Raw genomic sequence first — 24,394 nt, forward strand, 5'->3', positions numbered from 1 at the left:
AGTCTACAAGAGAAAGCTCTTCCCTTAATTGAGTGAATTTAGCTTTCCGACATTCCCAGGTTTTGTATGTGTAATGCTTTGTAGAATATTACACTGAAACGCATCATATTTTGGTTGATGATGCCCAAGTGATTATGAACCTGTAGGTCTGATATTGTGTCTGGTCTTTTAGCCTGTCTTTTTACCGTCACTGTAAAAAACCATTGTTTTCAATGTCTGTCCTGAAGTGGCCACATGGTGGTAGTCTTTCTCCATACAAGGACAATCACATCCTACATTGAGCCATGCATTCATCATAGTGTTCTGCAGTGCACCACCAGCTGGGTGGTAAGTGGGTAAAAAATGGCCAGGTCCTCGCCTATTTATATAGGGAGATCTTATATCCTTGACATGGACCTTGAAACAACAGGTAGATGAATGTCATGCTGAATTCAGAGGTCCTAAGAGTGACTCGAGGTTACATAATATGTAAGTATGCTTTTTTGCATAAGTGGAAAAGGCATGAATGTGAAGGCACGTGATATTTAGGGATGGTATATTGCACTTCGGCATACGTTTGTAAAGTTATACTGCCCCTAGGTGGATAATAGGCGCATCGGCCTAGTGCTGTCAGCCAGCAAGGTTACCTGTGTAAAAGTGGGATGCTGTTTGAGCTGCTGGCTGATATGGGAATGTGCTCACTGTGCCTGATGAATTGCTAAATTATTTTCTTTAGTTCAGCTACAATATTTATCAGTATTAGCTTTATTCCTCACATTTTCTTATGGCTGCAGTTATTTTTCATTATCATTCAGTAAATTAAAGAATAGAGAAATGTGTATAGAAGTAAAACTACTGATGTAATAAATAGCTTGCATGTCTGTTCTATTATGCTGCAAATCGGGGTTGGTTGAGGAAGATGCTGACGGCTGGTTATCATACTAAGTACCAGTATGTATAGGTATCTTTTAAGAGCTAAGTGTCTGTAGGGATATTGCAAAGGTTCATCTAATTGGTATAATATGTTCAAGAGGTTGTGCCATTTATCACTGGTATATGATCTCTGGAGGTCTGACGGCTAGGACCTCAGCGATTCTGAGTACGGGATAATAAATAATAATAGTTATTGTATTTCTATAATGCCGACATATTCGGCAGCACTTTAAAATTAAGAGGAGACACGTACATACTATACAAACATTGCAAAGTAACACATAGATCAACAGTTACAGGATTATTAAGGGTCCTGCTCACAAGCTACAAACTACAAGTAAATACGGGGCACACAATCAGGGCTGCCACTAGAAATTTCGGGGCCCCATACTGGCAAATTTTTCGGGGCCCCCTTGAGACTCCGCCCAGGCTCCACCCCAGCCTCGCCTCCACCCCTCGAACTGGCCACAGTCCCACCGCTCTCTCTTGGAAAAACTCCACTTCTCATCTATCGCACATTAACAGTTATCATCACTAGATCACACATATAGCCGGCAGCTTTTGTTTTGGCCAAAAGATTTTTTAAGCCGCCACCATAACACAGTAGACACTTTTGGCCGGGCCCTACTCTGCTGTAACCTATTAAATATTTGTTAAAATATGCAATACAATTTAGGTATATTTTTATTTTTCAATTTTTAAAATGACCAATAATCTCACATACAAGGAACAAATACCACCACACCATGTCCACACCACATATTACCGCCAGTGACCAAATATCACATACAAAGAACAAATACCACCGCACCATGACCAGACCACATATTACCACCACAGTGATCAAATAATATCACATACAAGGAACAAATACCACTACACCATGACCAGACCACATATTACCACCACATAGTGACCAAATAGCACATACAAGGGACAAATACCACTACACCTTGACCAGACCACATATTACCACCACAAAGTGACCAAATAGCACATACAAGGGACAAATACCGCAACACCATGACCAGACCACATATTACCACCACATAGTGACTGAATACTACAGTACTGATCAGTAATAAAAAACAACAACAATACTATCACCATAAGTGCCACTATACACAGGAGATCTGTACTTAGTATGCAGTGTCTGTGTACAGGTAATACAGTGATCACTGGTGATATTATACACAGGAGCTCTGCATATAATGTATAGGTAATACAGTGATCACTGGTGACATTATTCACAGGACCTCTGTATATAGTATACAGTGTATAGTGTCAGTGTATAGGTAACACACTGACTCACCAGTGACTTCTCTAGGTGAAGTCCTTCATCTTTCAACTTTCATCCAGCACAGACCGCCGTCACTTCTTCCAGCCAGGGCTAGTCTCTGCAGGAAATAACAGTTATCTCGAGCTCCGCTTGCAGAACACATTACTTAATTTTTCCCAAGTTCTACATTACACAACATGAAGTAAAAAGGCGACATATTATCACTCTACACAGTAACAGGGCCACCCCCCCCCCCCCATTTTTAACACAGTATACTCAAAAAATAAAATAAATACATCCCTGCAGTAATAATATCCCTTTAATTAGCCCCTATGGTAACAATATTCCCCATCCTGGCCCCCGTGTGTCTCATTTCTGGCTCCAGCCATATGTTCTCATATCCTGCCCTCATGAGTATCCATTCTGCCCCATCAGATCTCCCCATCCTGACCCATCTGTCTCCATTGTATCCATCCTGCCCCATGATCCTGCACGATCTGTCTCCAATCCTGCCCCCAGTGTCTCCAATCATGCCCCAATGTCTTTCATCCTGCCCCGTATCTCCATTCTGCCCCGTATCTCCAATCATGCCCGTCTCTCCATTCTGCCCCCAGTGTCTCCAGCATTCTGCCCCCAGTGTCTCCAGCATTCTGCCCCCAGTGTCTCCAGCATTCTGCCCCCAGTGTCTCCAGCATTCTGCCCCCAGTGTCTCCAGGATTCTGCCCCCAGTGTCTCCAGGATTCTGCCCCAAGTGTCTCCAGTATTCTGCCCCCAGTGTCTCCAGGATTCTGCCCCCAGTGCCTCCAGAATTCTGCCCCCAGTGCCTCCAGAATTCTGCCCCCAGTGTCTCCAGGATTCTGCCCCCAGTGTCTCCAGGATTCTGCCCCCAGTGTCTCCAGGATTCTGCCCCAAGTGTCTCCAGTATTCTGCCCCCAGTGTCTCCAGGATTCTGCCCCCAGTGTCTCCAGGATTCTACCCCCAGTGTCTCCAGGATTCTGCCCCCAGTGTCTCCAGGATTCTGCCCCCAGTGTCTCCAGCATTCTGCCCCCAGTGCCTCCAGAATTCTGCCCCCAGTGTCTCCAGGATTCTGCCCCCAGTGTCTCCAGGATTCTGCCCCAAGTGTCTCCAGGATTCTGCCCCCAGTATCTCCAGGATTCTGCCCCCAGTATTCTGCCCCCAGCGCCTCCAGGATTCTGGCTCCAGTATTCTGCCCCCAGTGTCTCCAGGATTTTGCCCCCAGTGTATTCAGCATTCTGCCCCCTGTGTCTCCAGCATTCTGCCCCCTGTGTCTCCAGCATTCTGCCCCCGTGTCTCCAGCATTCTGCCCCCAGTGTCTCCAGCATTCTGCCCCCAGTGTCTCCAGCATTCTGCCCCCAGTGTCTCCAGCATTCTGCCCCATCTGTGTCCAGCATTCTACCCCCAGTGTCTCCAGCATTCTACCCCCTGTGTCTCCAGCATTCTGCCCCCTGTGTCTCCAGCATTCTGCCCCCTGTGTCTCCAGCATTCTGCCCCCAAAGTCTCCTGCATTCTGCCCCCAGAGTCTCCTGCATTCTGCCCCCAGTGTCTCCAGGATTCTGCCCCCAGTGTCTCCAGGATTCTGCCCCCAGTGTCTCCAGGATTCTGCCCCAAGTGTCTCCAGTATTCTGCCCCCAGTGTCTCCAGAATTCTGCCCCCAGTGTCTCCAGAATTCTGCCCCCAGTGTCTCCAGGATTCTGCCCCAAGTGTCTCCAGTATTCTGCCCCCAGTATCTCCAGGATTCTGCCCCCAGTATTCTGCCCCCAGCGCCTCCAGGATTCCGGCTCCAGTATTCTACCCCCAGTGTCTCCAGGATTTTGCCCCCAGTGTATTCAGCATTCTGCCCCCTGTGTCTCCAGCATTCTGCCCCCTGTGTCTCCAGCATTCTGCCCCCTGTGTCTCCAGCATTCTGCCCCCAGTGTCTCCAGCATTCTGCCCCCAGTGTCTCCAGCATTCTGCCCCATCTGTGTCCAGCATTCTACCCCCAGTGTCTCCAGCATTCTACCCCATGTCTCCAGCATTCTGCCCCCTGTGTCTCCAGCATTCTGCCCCCTGTGTCTCCAGCATTCTGCCCCCAAAGTCTCCTGCATTCTGCCCCCAGAGTCTCCATCATTCTGCCCTCTATGTCTCCAGGATTCTGCCCCCAGTGTCTCCAGGATTCTGCCCCCAGTGTCTCCAGGATTCTGCCCCAAGTGTCTCCAGTATTCTGCCCCCAGTGTCTCCAGGATTCTGCCCCCAGTGTCTCCAGCATTCTGCCCCCAGTGTCTCCAGAATTCTGCCCCCAGTGTCTCCAGGATTCTGCCCCCAGTGTCTCCAGGATTCTGCCCCCAGTGTCTCCAGGATTCTGCCCCAAGTGTCTCCAGTATTCTGCCCCCAGTATCTCCAGGATTCTGCCCCCAGTATTCGGCCCCCAGCACCTCCAGGATTCTGGCTCCAGTATTCTGCCCCCAGTGTCTCCAGGATTTTGCCCCCAGTGTATTCAGCATTCTGCCCCCTGTGTCTCCAGCATTCTGCCCCCTGTGTCTCCAGCATTCTGCCCCCTGTGTCTCCAGCATTCTGCCCCCAGTGTCTCCAGCATTGTGCCCCCAGTGTCTCCAGCATTCTGCCCCCAGTGTCTCCAGCATTCTGCCCCATCTGTGTCCAGCATTCTACCCCCAGTGTCTCCAGCATTCTACCCCCTGTGCCTCCAGCATCCTGCCCCCTGTGTCTCCAGTATTCTGCCCCCTGTGTCTCCAGCATTCTGCCCCCAAAGTCTCCTGCATTCTGCCCCCAGAGTCTCCATCATTCTGCCCTCTGTGTCTCCAGGATTCTGCCCCCAGTGTCTCCAGGATTCTGCCCCCAGTGTCTCCAGGATTCTGCCCCAGTATTCTGCCCCCAGTGTCTCCAGGATTTTGCCCCCAGTGTCTCCAGCATTCTGCCCCCAGTGTCTCCAGCATTTTGCCCCCTGTGTCTCCAGGATTCTGCCCCCAGTGTCTCCAGCATTCTGCCCCCAGTGTCTCCAGCATTCTGCCCCCAGTGTCTCTAGCATTCTGCCCCCAGTGTCTCTAGCATTCTGCCCCAGTGTCTCCAGTATTCTGCCCACAGTATCTCCAGCATTCTGCCCACAGTGTCTCCAGCATTCTACCCCATCTGTGTCCAGTATTCTGCCCCCAGTGTCTCCAGCATTCTACCCCATCTGTGTCCAGTATTCTGCCCCCAGTGTCTCCAGCATTCTACCCCCAGTGTCTCCAGCGTTCTGCCCCCAGTGTCTCCAGCATTCTGCCCCCAGTGTCTCCAGCATTCTGCCCCCAGTGTCTCCAGCATTCTGCCCCCAGTGTCTCCAGCATTCAGCCCCCAGTGTCTCCAGCATTCTGCCCCATCTGTGTCCAGCATTCTACCCCCAGTGTCTCCAGCATTCTACCCCCTGTGTCTCCAGCATCCTGCCCCCTGTGTCTCCAGTATTCTGCCCCCTGTGTCTCCAGCATTCTGCCCCCAAAGTCTCCTGCATTCTGCCCCCAGAGTCTCCATCATTCTGCCCTCTGGGTCTCCAGGATTCTGCCCCCAGTGTCTCCAGGATTCTGCCCCCAGTGTCTCCAGGATTCTGCCCCAGTATTCTGCCCCCAGTGTCTCCAGGATTCTGCCCCCAGTGTCTCCAGCATTCTGCCCCCAGTGTCTCCAGCATTCTGCCCCCTGTGTCTCCAGGATTCTGCCCCCAGTGTCTCCAGCATTCTGCCCCCAGTGTCTCTAGCATTCTGCCCCCAGTGTCTCTAGCATTCTGCCCCAGTGTCTCCAGCATTCTGCCCCCAGTATCTCCAGCATTCTGCCCACAGTGTCTCCAGCATTCTACCCCATCTGTGTCCAGTATTCTGCCCCCAGTGTCTCCAGCATTCTACCCCATCTGTGTCCAGTATTCTGCCCCCAGTGTCTCCAGCATTCTACCCCCAGTGTCTCCAGCATTCTGCCCCGTGTCTCCAGCATTCTGTTCCTAGTGTCTCCAGCGTTCTGCCCCCAGTGTCTCCAGCATTCTGCTCCCAGAGTCTCCAGCATTCTGCCCCCTGTGTCTCCAGTATTCTGCCCCCAGTGTCTCCAGCATTCTGCCCCCAGTGTCTCCAGCATTCTGCCTCCAGTGTCTCCAGCATTCTGCCCCCAGTGTCTCCAACATTCAGCCCCCAGTGTCTCCAGCATTCAGCCCCCAGTGTCTCCAGCATTCAGCCCCCAGTGTCTCCAGCATTCAGCCCCCAGTGTCTCCAGCATTCTTCCTCACCCCACCGTGTCTCCGGCTGCCCCGGGGCCCCCTGGATCGCCGCGTTCAAGAAAAAGACATGAGTTGTTCTTACCTGGCCGCGCTCCTGCGGCGGGCGAAGCTCCCGAGTCCACGCAGCTGAAGTGCGCACTCGCCGGAGGCTGACATTGACATCAGATGCCGGCGAAGGGCGCGCTGCGGCTGAAGTCAGCTGCCAGCCTCCAATTGGCTGGCGGCTGTTAACTATTGACGCACCCGCACGTCAATAACGTTAAACTGCCACAGCGCCTGTAGGGGGGTCCGGTGAGCAGATAAGACGGGGCCCAACGCGGGCCCCTTCTGTCCACCGGGCCCCATATGCCAGTCAGGGCAGTAATGCCCTGATGGCAGCCCTGCACACAATAGGTAGACCATGCTTGTCATGTACGGTCCGGCCATCATTATAATAAATAAAGGGTTATCAAATAAAGCTGCATGATCCAGTCACCATCCAGGATTTGTCTAAGTGCAGTTACCAAGTGCTATTGGGTGCATGGAGGATGTGGAGACAGATGAGTAGGAAGGAGCAGGTTATGAAAAACATTTAGAAAGAGGGAGCAGGGAAGAGTTAGATTAGTGAATTGAGGTGACGTGTCTGTTAAAAGAGTTTGTGTTTTTAAAGCACGTTTAAAAACATGCGGGCTAGATATTAGTCGGATTGTTTGGGGTAGTGCATTCCAGAAAATTGACGCAGCATGAGAGAAGTCTTGGAGACGGAGGTGCAAGGTTCGGATTATGGAGGCTGTTAGTCTTAGATCAGTTGTAGAATGGAGAGCATGGGTAGGGTTATAGAGGTGAAGAAGGAGATGTAGGGTGGTGCAGAACTGTGGAAAGCTTTGTAGGTGATAGAGATAAGTTTGTATTGTACTCTGTATTGAATCGGCAACCAGAGTAATGACTGGCACAGGGTGGAGGCATTGGTGTAGCGGCTGAACAGAAATACAACCGAGGCTGCCGCATTCAGGACAGATTGGAGTGGAGAAAGTATGGTTAGAGGGAGACAGATTAGTAAAGATCACCCACCAAGAGGAAGTCCACTCAAAATGCACGTTGGGGTGTTAGGACTCGTGAAAAGACACACTAATTTCATGGGTAATGAACATACTATTTACTATTCATGCATGTGACTGTTTATCTTTAACTCTGTCTGATCCTCACTTGGTGACCTCACACAGTGCAGCTCACCCTCCGCTGTTATACTTGGATTGACTGACATATTGTTATTATCAGGTTTGGTCACTCTCTATATGTGGGGGCCATCCAGTGAGTCTAAATATTTAACATACTACTTTTGACCATGGTCATGTTTTTACATTTTTACTGCCTGGACCCTTGTCTTATAATTATTTATACTTTGTAGTCCTTTATGTGGTCTTATACTTTAGTATCCTCCACATCAACCTGTCACTAACGTATCTACTATTTTTTGTTGACCGTTTTGATATTTGCTATGCATTAACCCCTTCATGACCGGAGATATTTTTGTTTTTTGCGCTTTTGCTTTTTGTTCCCCTTCTTCCCAGAGTCAAAACATTTTTATTTTTAGTCCAAATGGCCATTTGAGGGCTTGTTTTCCTGCGAGGCAAGTTGTCCTTTTGAACAACACCATTAGTTTTAACATATCTTGTACTGGAAAACAGTAAAAAAAATTCCAAGTGTGGCAAAATTGGAAAAAAAAGTGCAATTTCAATAAATGCTAAAACTGACCTGCCATTGTTATTCTCCAGGTCATTAAGAGTTCATAGATACCCAACATGTCTAGGTTCTTTTTTATTTAAGTGGTGGAAAAAAAAATCAAAACTTTAGTTAAAAAAAAAAAAAGAAGTCGACATTTTCCGACCCCTGTAGCGTCTCCATTTTTCTTGATTTGGGGCTGGTTGAAGGCTTATTTTGGGCGCACCAAGCTATTGTTTTTGTTGATACAATTTTTGTGTAGATACGATCTTTTGATCGTCCGTTATTGCATTTTATTGCAATGTAGTGGTGACAAAAAACGTAATTCGGGCGTTTTTAATTTTTTCCTCGTTACGCCGTTTAGCATTTGGGTTAATTCTTTTTTCATATTGGTAGATCGGGCGATTCTGATCGCGGTGATACCAATTTGTGTATGTTTGTTTTTTTATTGTTTTAACTTTTATATTTTTTTTATTTTTGTAATATTTTACTTTAGTTGTAAAATTGTAATTTATTTTACTTTTTGCATGCTTCAACAGTCTCCATGGGAGACTACAAGCTGAAGTTTTCTGATCAGCTCTGCTACACACAGGTGATGATCAGATTGCCTGTATGTAGCAGAATTACTCACTTGCTATGAGCGCCGAACAACGGGCAGCGCTCATAGCAATCCGGCTGTGACAGCAATAGAGGTCTGCTGGAGATAGTTGTCATGCCAATGCATCGGTGACCCGTGATCACGTGACGGGGTCACCGGAAGAGCAAGTTAAATGCTGTCAGAGTGACAGCGGCATTAAACAGGTTAACAGCCGCAGGTGGATTGCGATTCCACCTGCGGCTGTTAGAGGCACATGTTCAAAACAGCTGACATGTGCAAGGAAAGATGTGGACTAAGCGCCAGAGCCCACATCAAATGGAGGGATTCCGGCGCGGGTATACTATTACGCCCAACGTCGGAAAAGGGTTAATATTTCATGTGATCATACTCTGATATCCACTTTTCAATAGTGACCGCAGCACATAAATGACCTTACACTGGGAGGTGGCTCCCATTGTAAGCCTATCCTCGAAATAAAGAAATCTAATGATTAGATGGTTAAGTACTACAGTAGGATGATATGCAATAAACTAAAACTAAATTAAGTGTAAAGAAAAAAAAACCAATCCACATAATTGGTATTGTCACATCTACCCCTACCTTCATCCTTATAAAATTAAATTATTTATCCTACAGTATTTTATAAATGCTTAAAGGAATTATCCACTAAGCATTGCTCATGCAGTAATAATCTGGTCTGGAAGCTAACTTTATTTAATTTATTTTTCATCTCTCTGGATCCATTAATTAATTAGTACAATAGTGGAGAACCCTTAAAGAAACAAGTAAAACAATGCCAAAATCCCTTATTCTGATTCATCCTGCCTTAAAATATAATAAAACGTAATCACAAATATATCTGTACCTCATATTTATGCCAATGAAAACTACAATTTTTCCCACACAAAAAACAATCCTCCTTAAGTCCTGTTGACAATACTGCAATGCAGCAAAGCAAATTTTTGTTAGGCCTCTTTCACACGTCAGTGTCTCCGGTACGTGTAGTGACAGTTTTCTCACGTAGCGGAGACACTGACACACGTAGACCCATTAGGATCTATGTGTTTCTGCACATGTGCCTGTTTTCACATGGACCGTGTGTCCTTGTGCAAAACACGTAGACATGTCTGTTTTTTACCGGCAGCACGGACCACACTATGGACAGCACACGTGCACACGGAGAACAGTGTACACTCTCCTCCGTTTGCACGTACCGCCCGCAGGAGAGACAGTGCTACAGTAAGCGCTGTCCCCGCTGTGTGTGGTGCTGAAGCCGGTATTCATTCCTTCTCCCCAGCAGCGTTCGCTGGAGAGAAGGAATGAAAAATCAATGTTTTTTTTTATTTTCCCTTAAAAATAAAGTTTGTGCATCCCCTCCAGCCTCCCATCCCCTGTGCGCCCCCCCCCCCCACCTCCCCGCTTGCCTGCCGGGAAATACTTACCCAGCTCCTGGGATGTCTCCTCTCTGTGCCGGCAGCAGGTCCTGTGTGAGCGGTCACATGGTCCTGCTCATTACAGTGAGGAATATGCGCATATTCATCACTGTAATGAGCGGGACCATGTGACCGCTCACACAGGACCTGCTGCCGGCGCAGAGAGGAGACATCGCAGGAGCTGGGTGAGTATTTCCCGGCAGGCAAGCGGGGGGCGCACAGGGGATGGGAGGTGGGAGGAGACGCACAAACTTTATTTTTAAGGGAAAATAAAAAAAAAAACATAGATTTTTCATTCTTTCTCTCCAGCGAACGCTGCTGGGGAGAAGGAACGAATATCGGCTTCAACACCACACGCAGGGAACAGCACTTAACTGTAGCGCTGTCTCCTGCACGGTCCTTGTGGTCCTCAGTCAGCACACGGGCGGCACACGGCTGCCACACGTGTGCCACACTGATGTGCTACGTGAGCACACGGATAATTCCGGTACCGATTTCTCCGGTACCAGAATTATCTGGAGGTGTGAAAGAGGCCTTAAATAAAAGCTTATATTGTATAAAATGAGTAAAACGATATGAACATCATAAAAAATAAAGTTAGTGTCATTTATGAAATGCTGTGAATTTATAAAAACCTATACATTTTTTCCTTCTTTCTCCTTCAAAAGAGAAAAAGTTATTCAATGTCAAAAAGTAAACTGAAATGGTGCCATTAAAAAAGTATAAATCATTTGTTCTCTTTCTTCTCTCTACCTCTACATGTTTGTTGTAAAAGCACTGTTTGGGTTAGTCAATAACAGGGAAAAATACCAGAATAAAGAAGTAGTTAAATGACTTCTATAAATTGTAAACTGGCAAGTATATTTCCATACTAACACCTTGGTAAGATGAAAATGTATTTAACCCCTTTTTGACATCGGGTGTATATTTATGCCTATGTCGAACTCCCTCCCTTTGATGTAGGCTCCGACAGATGAGCCCACATCTTTCCCGGGATATGTCAGCTGTTTTGAACAGCTGACATGTGTCCGCAATAGCCGTGGGTGGAATCTCAATCCACACGCGGCTATTAACCAGTTAAATGCCGCTGTCAAACGCTGACAGAGGCATTTAACAAGCGCTTCCGGCAATTACGCCCACCGGTGACACGTGTCAGCACTCATAGCAAGTGAGTAATTCTGCTTTATAGAGGCGATCTGATCATCGCCTCTATGTAGCAGAGGTGATCGGGTTGTGGCAGCTTCTAGTCTCACATGGAGGCTATTGAAGCATGCCAAAAGTAAAAAAAAAATGTTTTTAAAATATAAAAAAAAAATATAAAAGTTCAAATCACCCCCCTTTCCCCCCATTCAAAATAAAACAATAAAAAAATTAAACATATACATATTTGGTATCACCGAGTTCAGAATCGCCCAATCTATCAATAAAAAAAGATTAATTTGATCACTAAAAGGTGCAGCAAAAAAAAAAAAGTCAAAACGCCAGAATTACATTTTTTTTGGTCGCCGTGACATTGCATTAAAATGCAATAACGGGCAATCAAAATAGTATAATTAAAAACGTCAGCTTGGCCAGTAAAAAATAAGCCCTCACCCAACCCGAGATCACGAAAACTGGAGGCGCTATGGCTATTGGAAAATGGCACAATTTTTTTTAACAAAGTTTGGAATTTTTTTTCACCGCTTAAATAAAAGAGAACCTAGACATGTTTGGTGTCTATGAACTCGTAATGTAGAGGAGCTGCGGAGACACCATCACGTGTTTCTCAACGCAGGCAGCGAACAGCCAGGTCTTTCCCCGGGAAGGAACAACCAAGGGAAGGGCAGCATCCAGTAAAGGAAAACATCCAATAAAGGAAAACCACCTATGCCAAGCATGGTATTCATCCACAGACAGCTGTTTCGGGGTTTTTGCCCCTCATCAGTGTGAAGTAGGAAACTGGCTATCAGGAGCACTGCCTAGTAGAAAGTCTATAAAGGCATGGATGATTGACCTCGTGGAGACCAAAACATCCAACACCGCGGAGACACCATCACGTGTTTCTCAACGCAGTGATCCAAAGCACTGCCCCCAAATATGCAAATGCATGTAGAGGAGCTGCGGAGACACCATCACGTATTTCTCAACGCAGGCAGTGAATAGCCAGGCCTTTCCCCGGGAAGGAACAACCAAGGGAAGGGCAGCATCCAATAAAGGAAAACATCCAATAAAGGAAAACCACCTATGCCAAGCATGGTATCCATCCACAGACAGCTGTTTTGGGGTTTATTGGATGCTGCCCTTCCCTGCCCTTCCCTTGGTTATTCCTTCCCGGGGAAAGGCCTGGCTATTCACTGCCTGCGTTGAGAAACACGTGATGGTGTCTCCGCAGCTCCTCTACATGCATTTGCATATTTGGGGGCAGTGTTCTGGATCACTGCGTTGAGAAGCACGTGATGGTGTCTCCGTGGTGTTGGATGTTTTGGTCTCCACAAGGTCAATCATCCGTGCCTTTATGAACTCGTAATGACCTGGGGAATCATAATAGTAGGTCAGTTTTAGCATGTTGGGAACATTGTAAAAAAGACAAGCAAAAACACAGTGTGGAATTGCACTTTCACAGCATTTGGATTTTTTATCCCATTTTTAATACATGACATGGTAAAACCAATGATGTTGTTCAAAAGTACAACTTGTCCTGCAAAAAACAAGCCCTCACATGGCCATATTGATGGAAAAATAAAAAAAAGTTATGGCTCTGGGAAGATGGGAAGTGAAAAACAAAAGCGCAAAACCGAAAAAAGCTTCGGGAGTTAAGCGGTTAAACTATACAAAAAAAACCTTTAAAATGACATTTTTTGCAATTATTTCATTTTAGACTCCTACTTGTATTATGCTGCAGTGTGTCATGCTCAATCTTGAACATTCTCTCTGTTTGGAAACAAACAGCATGTGTGAGTGGTGAGATGTAACCTGATGAGTCACTGGCATGAGATAACTATGACTCCGACTGCTGTTTCTGAATGTAGAAAAATTATATTTTTTAGCAGAGAAACATCAGTTTTGCCAATGTTAATTAAAGAAGAGACCCAGAAGGTTTATTTATTGTGCACATTTATATGACTGCAAAAGTTAAGCTATGTGCATAGGGCATATATACCATATTGTTCATACTATAAGACGCACTTTTTTACTCCAAAATTTTGGAGGAAAGTGGAGGGTGCATCTTATAGTCCAGATGTACCCTTTATATAAAGTGGTGACCAAAAGTGTGATTTTTTAAAAGTGTGATTACTTCTATCTGGTTATTGTGATGCCATTTTCATGGCGATTGTAGAAAGCTGGAAGCTAATGGTTTTTGGCTATAAGGGTGTAAATGGTGTTTGACATTGTTTTATCCCTTTATGTGTTAGTTTTCAACATTTGCTGGGCCAATTTGTTTTGCATATTTTGTCATGGGTAGTTAAATTTTGCCTAAAGTTTTTGTGTGTGTGTGTGTGTGTGTTTTTTAGTTAAAACATGGCAAAGAAAAAGCCAAATGTATCATCAGATGCGAGGGTGCTTATTATTCTGAAAGTGAAGTCAGGCAAAAGTCAAAACAGGGATAGCTATGGAATTCAACTGCTCTCAGAGTCAAGCATCACTTTTCATAAAGAAAGAAAAGGGTTATGGAACAGCTGACAAACCTAGAAATAGACGACCAAGGAAAACCTCCTCCAAAGTTGATCACATTATTAAGAAAAATCAGAATCTGATGCCCGTAAAAGTGCTGCACAGATTTCGCACAAAATGAACGAAGAATATGGGGCCAAAGTGAGTCGCCAAACTGTGGTGCGAAGGATAAGAGCAGTAGAGTTGGATGCATGAGTTCTAGTGAAGAAGCTTTTCATCTCTGCAAAGAACTGGATGGTCTGACTTGAGTTTGCTAAAGAACACAGGCAATGGAAAGAGATAGATTGGTCTAAGGTGTTGTGGTCAGATGAATCCAAGTTCAATCTGTTTGGTAGTGATGGGAAGCACTATATATACCGCCCAATTGGAAAATGTAATGATGTAAGGTACCAAACACCTACAGTGAAACATGGTGGTGGCAGTCATATTTTGGGGCTGCTTTTCTGCATCTGCCATTGGCTCTTTGCATAGAATTAATGGAAATATGAATGCTACCATGTACAAGGATATACTGGAGAATGTAATGCTGTCAGATGGTGAAACCAAAATAGGCAGGGGCTAGAAATTCCAGCAAGACAATGATCCTTTTTTAGTAAAAAATTGGTTAGCAAAGTAAAATGTTCGTCTGTTACAATGCCCAAACCAATCATTTGATTTAAACCATATAGAGCAACTTTTGGATGAGTTAGGGAGATAGGTTGGGGTCCGTACCCATAGCAATAAAGATTAATTGTTTGCAGATTTGCAAATGAAATGGAGCAAGAGCCCTCAAGATGTCGTTAATACCCTAGTGGCTTCAATGGCCCATCTGCGTGGTGCAGTAATTAAAGCAAGAGGTTATGCTACAAAATACTTATTTATGGCATTGTAAACAATGATATACTCTATGTCGTGATCAATAAATAGTAGATGCAAAACTTTGGGCAGTCAGTTTTCTTTAATTAAATGACCATACCTGTATTCTCTCTTTCAAATAATCTTTATTTATTTATGTAATTATAACTGGGAAGGATAGACAAGGATGGGGAGGAGGGGAAGGGGTGGGATATGAGAGTAGGAAAAATAGACCCCTATGGTAATAGGGGAGACAAGCAATCATATAATACTTTGGTATAAGCATAAAAGCTGAAGCTTAAATGCAATACCTAAAAAGGGTTTGCTCGTATAAACTTGCCTATATCGAAATCTGAGAACAAAATGTAGTATGGTATGTCTTCACATAGATAATGCTACATATAAACTTGATTAGATCAACTCTGAAGCTGCATGAAATGACGTAGTAGGCTATGAATTATCATAAATAATGCTACATGTAAATTTGCTTAAATGAGCATCTGAAGCTATATGAAGTGACTTACACAGTAGTATAAATAATACTGGACGTATCAAGCCCTATAGAACACTGATATAACCATTATTTGACACAAGTGTAGGGAGTATATGATGGCCTGTCGTGTCCGGATCATCTCGAGATGACCCTCAGACTTTGTCGGGCAGAAAGTTCGGTTCATTCACATGCTGTAATGTGGAGCATATGGAGAAGAAAAGAAAAATATTTTTGAGATTTTCAACGAAAGTTTGGTTTAAGTTTGAAAGTGGGACCAGAAGAAGCTCCGGAAAGATTTATACCCGCATGGTTCAAGAAGACCGCTGCCTCTGCTGGAGAAGGAAAGGTATACCATTTTGATGCAAAGTTCACCCGCAGATTAGAGAACTGGCACCAATTATACAGTATTCCGGCCAGTTGCAGTCTATGGGTAGTGTGCTGAAACATTTTACGTTTTTGTAAGGTGTCTTTACACAGATCCCTGTAGAAGGTTAAGTGGCCGTACGGGGAAGAGAGGAACCTTGGTTCCCTTGCAATGCCAAGCAGTGAACTTCTTAACCAGTTGGGATAAAATGAAACAATAACATCTGCAGCTATATTCAATGGTAGAGAAGATGGTCTGCGTATCCTGAATGTTTTTTCAACCAGATTTTTCCCTTGAGTATCAGAGAACAGATGAGAGATCACAGAGGAGACATAATCTCACAATTGAGACTTTACCGATTTCGGGATCCCTCGGATTTTCAGGTTATTCTTTCTTTTGAAGTTCTCGAAGTTAGCTAAACTATTCTTGAATGAAGCTACTTAAAGAGTTGACCAGTGGATCTGAATACACAGAAACGCCCCCTACATCTTTGGGATACAACGTCTCCTGATGTTTGTGTGGAGAATTCGTGTTTTTTTGGAATGTAGGAAGGTTTATCAGAAGCCATATTAAAATCTGAAAGTGGGGCAGCAATTATTTGTGAAAAGGTGTCCTTGAAAAGCTTTTTAATAAATTTTTCAGATGCTTTAGCTCCGTTTAAAAACTAAATATCCTTATGCTCGGTTTCCATTTTTGCCTCCTTACCAAGGCTGTTCGAGTCCACAGAGATTAGAAGAGCTTTGCATAAATTGACCATAAATCTTTCTGAAGGGTGGTCGTCAGAAGCTAAAATATTATCTATCAGTGAGTTATTTAAAGAACGCTGCCCTTGTGACAATTTTTTATCTAATTTACCAATGACTTCTTTTTGTGGAAGCATTTCAGCAGTCACAGAACCATCATGGCTTGTTGTGTCATCCAGAGCAGAACCAAAGTATGATGATGCTACCGACGACGATGATGATGAAGTTTCATCAGGGTCTCTGCGCTCTGAGGAAAAGCCGTCACCGTAATCACAAGAATCAATCTCCCCGGTTATATCCTCAGAATGAATACTCTCCAGTTGCTCCAGTGAGTTGAGAGACCCAAAAAAGCCCTCTTTGATATGGTTTATTAGTTTAATACGGGAGTTATCCCCAGGCGCTGAGAGTGGACTTCCCTCCCCATTCCCGAGAGACAAGTGGGTCTTGGAGGGATCTCCCACAGTATGGCCAGTATGGAGTGTTTTAAGGTACCTTCACACATAACGATATTGTTAACGATATCGTTGCTATTTGTGTCGTAGCAACGATATCGTTAATGAAATCGTTCTGTGTGACAGCGACCAACGATCAGGCCCCTGCTGGGAGATCGTTGGTCGCTGAACAAAGTCCAGAACTTTATTTCGTCGCTGGACTCCCTGGAGACATCGCTGGATCGGCGTGTGTGACACCGATCCAGCGATGTCTTCACTGGTAACCAGGGTAAACATCGGGTAACTAAGCGCAGGGCCGCGCTTAGTAACCCGATGTTTACCCTGGTTACCATGCTAAAAGTAAAAAAAAACAAACACTAGATACTTACCTACCGCTGTCTGTCCTCCAGCGCTGTGCTCTGCACTCCTCCTGTACTGGCTGTGAGCCGGAAAGCAGAGCGGTGACGTCACCGCTCTGCTTTCCGGCTCACAGCCAGTACAGGAGGAGAGCAGAGAAGCAGAGCGCAGCGCTGGAGGACAGACAGCTGTAGGTAAGTATCTAGTGTTTGTTTTTTTTTACTTTTAGGATGGTATCCAGGGTAAACATCGGGTTACTAAGCGCGGCCCTGCGCTTAGTTACCCGATGTTTACCCTGGTTACCGGCATCGTTGGTCGCTGGAGAGCGGTCTGTGTGACAGCTCTCCAGCGACCAAACAGCGACGCTGCAGCGATCCGGATCGTTGTTGGTATCGCTGCAGCGTCGCTTAATGTGAAGGGGCCTTTAGACAGGACTTGCCACTGCACTGTGTTCCTATCTCTCTCCACCGCCATTCCCTGCGTTTGGTCTCTCTCTCCCCCAGCGCCTCCCGGCACGAACTCCGGCGCATCATACCTAAGGTTGCCTCCTGAGTCTCGGAGTGTCGGGGAGATCCTTCTGCGGTTCTGCAGCGTTGAGGCCAGTGAGTCTTCCTCAGCTCCCCTCTGCAGCTCCGTGGCACACAGGGTGTTTGTTGTCTTTTATGGCGCTCCTTCAGATCCCCGTAGTCAGGCACCGGAGCTTCGGCAGGAGTAGGGATTTTTGTTGCAGGAGTCGCTGAGTCAGTAGGTCTGCTGGTGGTATCCCTTCGCTGCGCCGTAGCTCCATAGTTCCCCGCAGTTACCTGGACTCTCACCGGATCTCCCGTAACCGGCATCGGGGCTGAGGCAGGGGAAGGGGTCCTCTTTGCAGTTGTCCGGTCGGTCAGCTGTGTTCTCTAGGGCTGCGGATCTGTCGGTCTTCGGCTAGTAGCTTTATAGCCCTGATCACGGGACTATTTGCTCTCTCACCAGAGGGAAGCAGGCCTCCATTATGCTTCTCCAGGGAGCTTCTCTGTCCCAATTTAGGAGTTTTCTTCGGTGTGTCAGCCTTTTTCCTCTCAAATCTCATTCTTGGCATGTTCCAATAGATTGTAGGATCGAATATTCCACGTTTCAGTAAGCTTAAGTAGTCTTAAATAGGAGATTTACAGGAGCCCAGCAGATCACGTCCACTCCTTTCCCCTGGAAACCATGCCCCCCGACCATACCTGTATTCTAAAGCATTTTGGTTAAAGTTAAAGTCTTGCATGATGACAACTTCATGCACTTTCAATTCATCACCAGGAAAATTACATCACAAAAACCAGTCTGAAGTAATCACACTGTTTAAAAAAAGCTAAACTTTCGGTCACCACTGTATGTTCCCTGTTGCTGTGGATGGTGGGCGGGGGGGGCAGCAGCGGCTGATGAGCGGGTCACAGGAGACAGGAACTGGCGGCTGCAGCTAACAGTATGCCCGCTGTTAAAGAAAAGGAATATTCAATGCTCCCCACCCCCATAATCTCTCACATCTCTCTCTATGCACCTAAGCTGGCGCCAAGAGGTGGGAGGGACTATGGGCATGTGGAGCAATGAAAATTCATCTTCCTTACACTGTTAGCCGCTGCCGCTGGCTCCTTCAGCTGCTGGGTGGTCACATGTGCCCGCTATTAGAGACAATGAATATCCACTGCATCCCAAGCTCATGGGAGTGGAGAGCAGTATACCAGGCTGGGGATTGGTGGGCATGTATACCAGGATGGGGGGCCATGCATACCTGAATGGGGGACCATGTATACCTGGATGGTTGGCCATATATACCTGGATGGCAACATTCAGTATATATCAGGATGGAGGGCATATATGCAAGGATGGGGACATATATTTACCATACTAGATTGTGGCCCGATTCTAACGCATCGGGTATTCTAGAATATGCATGTCCCCGTAGTATATGGACAATGATGATTCCAGAATTCGCGGCACACTGTGCCCGTCGCTGATTGGTCGAGGCAACCTTTATGACATCATCGTCGCCATGGCAACCATTATGACATCTACGTCGATACTGTGCCCGTCGCTGAATCAGAAACGTGAGATGTCTACGTCCTTTATGACATCATCGTCGCTGTGCCCGTTGCTGATTGGTCGAGGCCTGGCGGCCTCGACCAATCAGAGAGCCGGGATTTCCAGGACAGACAGACAGACAGACACAGACAGACAGACGGAAAAACCCTTAGACAATTATATATATAGATAAACTGTGACCGACCTGTTCAACCCACCTAGGACTGTGTGTGTGTCATTACGGGACTGATGGGAGGGGGGAAGGCACTGGTTACGACACCCAGGTCTCCACAGTCTCATCCTGTATATACACAGTACACACACACACACACATATATATACACACTAGATTGTGGCCCGATTCTAACGCATCGGGTTTTCTAGAATATGCATGTCCCCGTAGTATATGGACAATGATGATTCCAGAATTCGCGGCAGACTGTGCCCGTCGCTGATTGGTCGAGGCAACCTTTATGACATCATCGTCGCCATGGCAACCATTATGACATCTACGTCGATACTGTGCCCGTCGCTGAATCAGAAACGTGAGATGTCTACGTCCTTTATAACATCATTGTCGCTGTGCCCGTTGCTGATTGGTCGAGGCCTGGCGGCCTCGACCAATCAAACGCGGGATTTCTACGTCCTTTATGACATCATCGTAGCTGTGCCCGTTGCTGATTTGTCGAGGCCTGGCGGCCTCGACCAATCAGAGACGCGGGATTTCTACGTCGATGCTGTGCCGGTCTCTGATTGGTCGAGGCCTGGCAGCCTCGACCAATCAGAGAGCCGGGATTTCCAGGACAGACAGACAGACAGACGGAAAAACCCTTAGACAATTATATATATAGATATATAACAGGATGAAGGATATTACCCCTAAAACAGTGTCAGCAGCAGATCCCCCCATAACAGGGAGTCATGACCACATTTTTTGCTTCAATTTTTTTTCTATATTCCTCCTCTAAAACCTATGCATCTTATGGTCCGGTGTATCTTATAGTCCAAAAAATACGATATAGAGAAGCTCTTGGCACATACTTTAAAGGAAATCTGTCAACCTTCGTAAACTGTCTTTACGGGCACGTAGCTCATAGGGAGTTGAATAAAATATAAAGTGTCCTGCCCATAGCCCTGAACAGCTTATTTACATTTAAGAAAAATGTGGATTTCTCTGGAATAACACATCGGATCACAGGTATCAAGGTATCATTTTATTCATCTTCCTATGACCTACATGCCCATATAGACGGCTTAGGAAGGTTGATCGTACAAACAGATTCAATTTAATTTTCCATAGGTCCCATTTGACATGATGGACTCCCATTCAAATGTCAGTTTTTCATGTACAGTGAAGGAAATAAGAATTTGATCCCTTGCTGATTTTTAAGTTTGCCCACTGACAAAGATATTAACAGTCTAATTTTAAGAGTAGGTTAATTTAAACATTGAGAGAATATAAAACATAAAATCCAGAAATCATCGTGTATAAATTACATAAAAGTATTTGCATTTTTCAGTGAAAAATAAGTATTTGCTCCCTCTGACAAACAAGACTTAATACTTGGTGGCAAAACCCTTGTTGGCAAGCACAGCAGTCAGACTTTTTTTGTAGTTGATGATGAGGTTTGCGCACAGGTCTGGAGGAATTTTGGTCCACTCCTCTTTGCACATCATCTCTAAATCATTAATATTTTGAGGCTGTCGCTTGGCAACTCAGAGCTTCAATGCCCTCCATAAGTTTTCCATGGGATTAAGGTCTGGAGACTGGCTAGGCCACTCCATGACCTTAATGTGCTTCTTTTTAAGCCACTCCTTTGTTGCCTTTGCTGAATGTTTTGAGTCATTGCCTTGCCAAAAGACCCAGTCATGACCCATTTTTAATGTCCTGGCGGAAGGAAGGAGGTTGCCGCTCAGGATTTTACAGTACATGGCTACATCCATGGCTTCTCCCAGTGATGTGGTGAAATAGTCATGTGCCCTTAGCAGAGAAACACCCCCAAAACATAATGTTTCATTTCCACCTCCATGTTTGACGGTGTTCTTTGGGTCATAAGCAGCATTTCTCTTCCTCCAAACATGGCGAGTTGAGTTAATGCCAAAGACCTCAATTTTTATCTCATCTGACACACAGCACCTTCTCCCAATCACTCACAGAATCATCCAGGTGTTCATTAGCAAACTTCAGACGGGCCTACACATGTGCCTTCTTGAGCAGGGGGACCTTGCAGGCACTGCAGGATTTTAAACCTTTGCAGCGTAATGTGTTACCATTCGTTTTCTTGGTGACTGTGGTCACAGCAGCAATAAGATCATTAACAAGGCATTAAACAAGGCATGATCAAGGATACCGCACGGGGTGAGATTTTGCATGGTGCCCCAGACCGATGTCACTTGACAGTCATTTTGTATTTCTTCCATTTTCTTACTATAGCACCAACAGTTGTCTCCTTCTCTTACTTATCATTTTGTAGCCCATTCCAGCTTTGTGCAGATCTATGATCTTGTCCCTGACATCCTTATAAAGCTCTTTGGTCTTGCCCATGTTGTAGAGGTTAGAGTCTGACTGATTAATTGAGTCTGTAGACAGGAGTCTTTTATAAATGTGACTATGTAAGACAGCTGTCTTTACTGCAGGTAGCAAGTTGATTAGGAGAGTCTAACTGGTCTGTAGGAGCCAGAACTCTTAATGGTTGGTAGGGGATCAAATACTTATTTTTCACTGCAAAATGCAAATAAATTTATATAATTTGTACAATGTGATTTTTCTGGATTTTATTTTTGATATTCTATCTCTCAATGTTAAAATTAACGTACCCTTAAAATTATAGACTGTTCATGTCTTTGTCAGTGGGCAAACTTACAAAATCAGCAAGGGATCAAATACTTTTTCCCCCGCTGTACATGTTTGTCAAAATGTAATGGGAAAATGAGAAAATAAAAATGAAATGCTAGGTGAAATGCTGAGAGACAAAGAAAACCCTATATTAAGGGTCACCAATCTAACCCAAGAAGAGGTGCAAAACTGGCTAAATAATATTAAAATAGATAAATCTCCGGGTCCGGATGGCATACACCCACGAGTACTAAGAGAATTAAGTAATGTAATAGATAAACCATTATTTCTTATATTTAGGGACTCTATAGCGACGAGGTCTGTTCCGCAGGACTGGCACATAGCAAATGTGGTGCCAATATTCAAAAAGGGCTCTAAAAGTGAACCTGGAAATTATAGGCCAGTAAGTCTAACCTCTATTGTTGGTAAAATATTTGAAGGGTTTCTGAGGGATGTTATTCTGGATTATCTCAATGAGAATAACTGTTTAACTCCATATCAGCATGGGTTTATGAGGATTCGCTCCTGTCAAACCAATCTAATCAGTTTTTATGAAGAGGTAACCTATAGACTGGACCAAGGTGAGTCATTGGACGTAGCACTGGAGTACCCCATAGGGATGTGGGGTACTCAGTACCGGGTCTGACACAGTTCTTAAAGGGGAAGATCATGGCAGCAGTGACCCGGTCCGTGGCCCTGGGTGTCCATAAGCAAATTGTCATTTTGTGGTATAAAGGTTATGGGGGAAATGTCGTAGGGGATTGTTCGTGACACCACCCGTGGTGTTCGGATATAATAGTCGACATTGCAGTCAGATCCTCTGGGGCGATGGTAGCACAGCAAAGATGGTGCAGCTCTCCATGGGTAAAGCTAGCCCCAGGGCAGTTGTAGGGTTAAGTGATAAGATGGCAGTTGTGGTTATGCCGCGCAGGTGACGCAGCAATAACTCAAAGGACACAGCAAGGTGCAGTTTCCACTTTTACTCGCAGTTCTCCAGTCGACAAACGCCAGCTGGGTGCTGTGTCCATCAGGTCAGTGGCCCAGCAAACTCCCAGGTAAATTGAGGTGCACTTTTCCAGGACTCCGCTCAAGTCTTTCTCTGGTCAGCTCACTATGCTGGCTTCCACCTCTCCTGCCCAGCACCTCACCCACAATGTCCAAAGCCAGCAGCCACGAACCTGTTCGGGCGACTTCCTCTGAGTCCCTTGGATTCTATATGGCTGCCTTTTTAGCCAGTTATGGATGGATGTGGCCGTGACTCTTGCAGATGCCACAGCCTCCGGTTTCTTAGCTGAACCTTGAAGATTTTCTCCAAATTGGGGCCGGTCCCCTGACTGCAACCTGGTCCATCCACCTGACTACAGTCGGCGTGGATGCGGGCCCCTTTTGTCCTCCCAGGAGATTCTTTCTATCTCTCCCTCACACTTCTCTCCTTAGCTACACTCTTCACTCCTCTTACTTCGGTCTCCTTGGACCAACTGCTCAAGCCCACTGTCCTCTCGCCTTCTAATCTCCTCCCCTTTTTCCTACCTACCCCACCCAGTCCTATCCAGCCTGGGATGAGGTCATCCTCCCTAAGGGTATGTCTGAAATGGTTTGTGTTGGGTGTGAGTGTTAGAGTCCTGGGTAGTGCCCCCCTCCTTACCCGAGAGTGGGATACTACACCTCTGGATGAGGTGCTGTGCAGTACCTCTGTGGCGACTGGACCCTCAGGGGAGCCACAGTATATCTTGATTTTTCCAAAGCGTTTGATACCGTGCCACACAAAAAGTTGGTACACAAAATGAGAATGCTGGGTCTGGGAGAAAATGTGTGCAAATGGGTAAGTAACGGGCTTAGTGATAGAAAGCAGAGGGAGGATATAAATGGTTTATTCTCTAACTCGGTCGCTGTGACCAGTGGGGTACCACAGGGGTTGGTGTTGGTACCTATTCTTTTCAATATATTAATGATCTGGTAGAAGGTTTACACAGTAAAATATCGATATTTGCAGATGATACAAAACTATGTAAAGCAATCAACACAAGAGAAGATAGTATTCTGCTACAGATGGATCTGGAGAAGTTGGAAACTTGGGCCGAAAGGTGGCAGATGCGGTTTAACAATGATAAATGTAAGGTTATACACATGGGAAGAAGGAATCAATATCACCATTACACACTGAATGGGAAACCACTGGGTATACCTGACACGGAGAAGGACTTGGGGATTCTAGTTAATGATAAACATACCTGGAGCAGCCAGTGCCAGGCAGCAGCTGCCAAGGCATATAGGATCTAGGAGTGCTTTAAAAGAGGTCTGGATACACATGATGAGAGCATTATACTGCCTCTGTACAAATCCCTGGTTAAACCGCACATGGAGTACTGTGCACAGTTTTGGGCACCGGTGCTCAGAAAGGATATAATGGAACTAGAGCAAGTACAAAGGAGGGCAACAAAATTAATAAAGGGGATGGGGAACTACA

General features: G+C 45.7%; 1 protein-coding gene across 2 annotated transcripts in view; it reads left to right on the forward strand.

The window, feature by feature from the left end:
• The first annotated feature begins 300 nt into the window (after nucleotides 1-300).
• The window catches only part of LOC138651858 (germ cell-specific gene 1-like protein), a 212,386-nt gene continuing 188,292 nt past the window's right edge, over nucleotides 301-24,394 (forward strand). The window contains exon 1 of one of the 2 annotated variants that reach the window (XM_069742416.1): nucleotides 301-468. The gene's annotated coding sequence lies outside the window, so the exon portion shown is untranslated. The remainder of the gene's footprint in view (nucleotides 469-24,394) is intronic. The other variant, XM_069742418.1, reaches the window with a different exon arrangement.

This window comes from Ranitomeya imitator, chromosome 10 (genome assembly GCF_032444005.1).
Source record: "Ranitomeya imitator isolate aRanImi1 chromosome 10, aRanImi1.pri, whole genome shotgun sequence".
In the NCBI taxonomy this organism is placed as follows: Eukaryota; Metazoa; Chordata; class Amphibia; order Anura; family Dendrobatidae; genus Ranitomeya; species Ranitomeya imitator.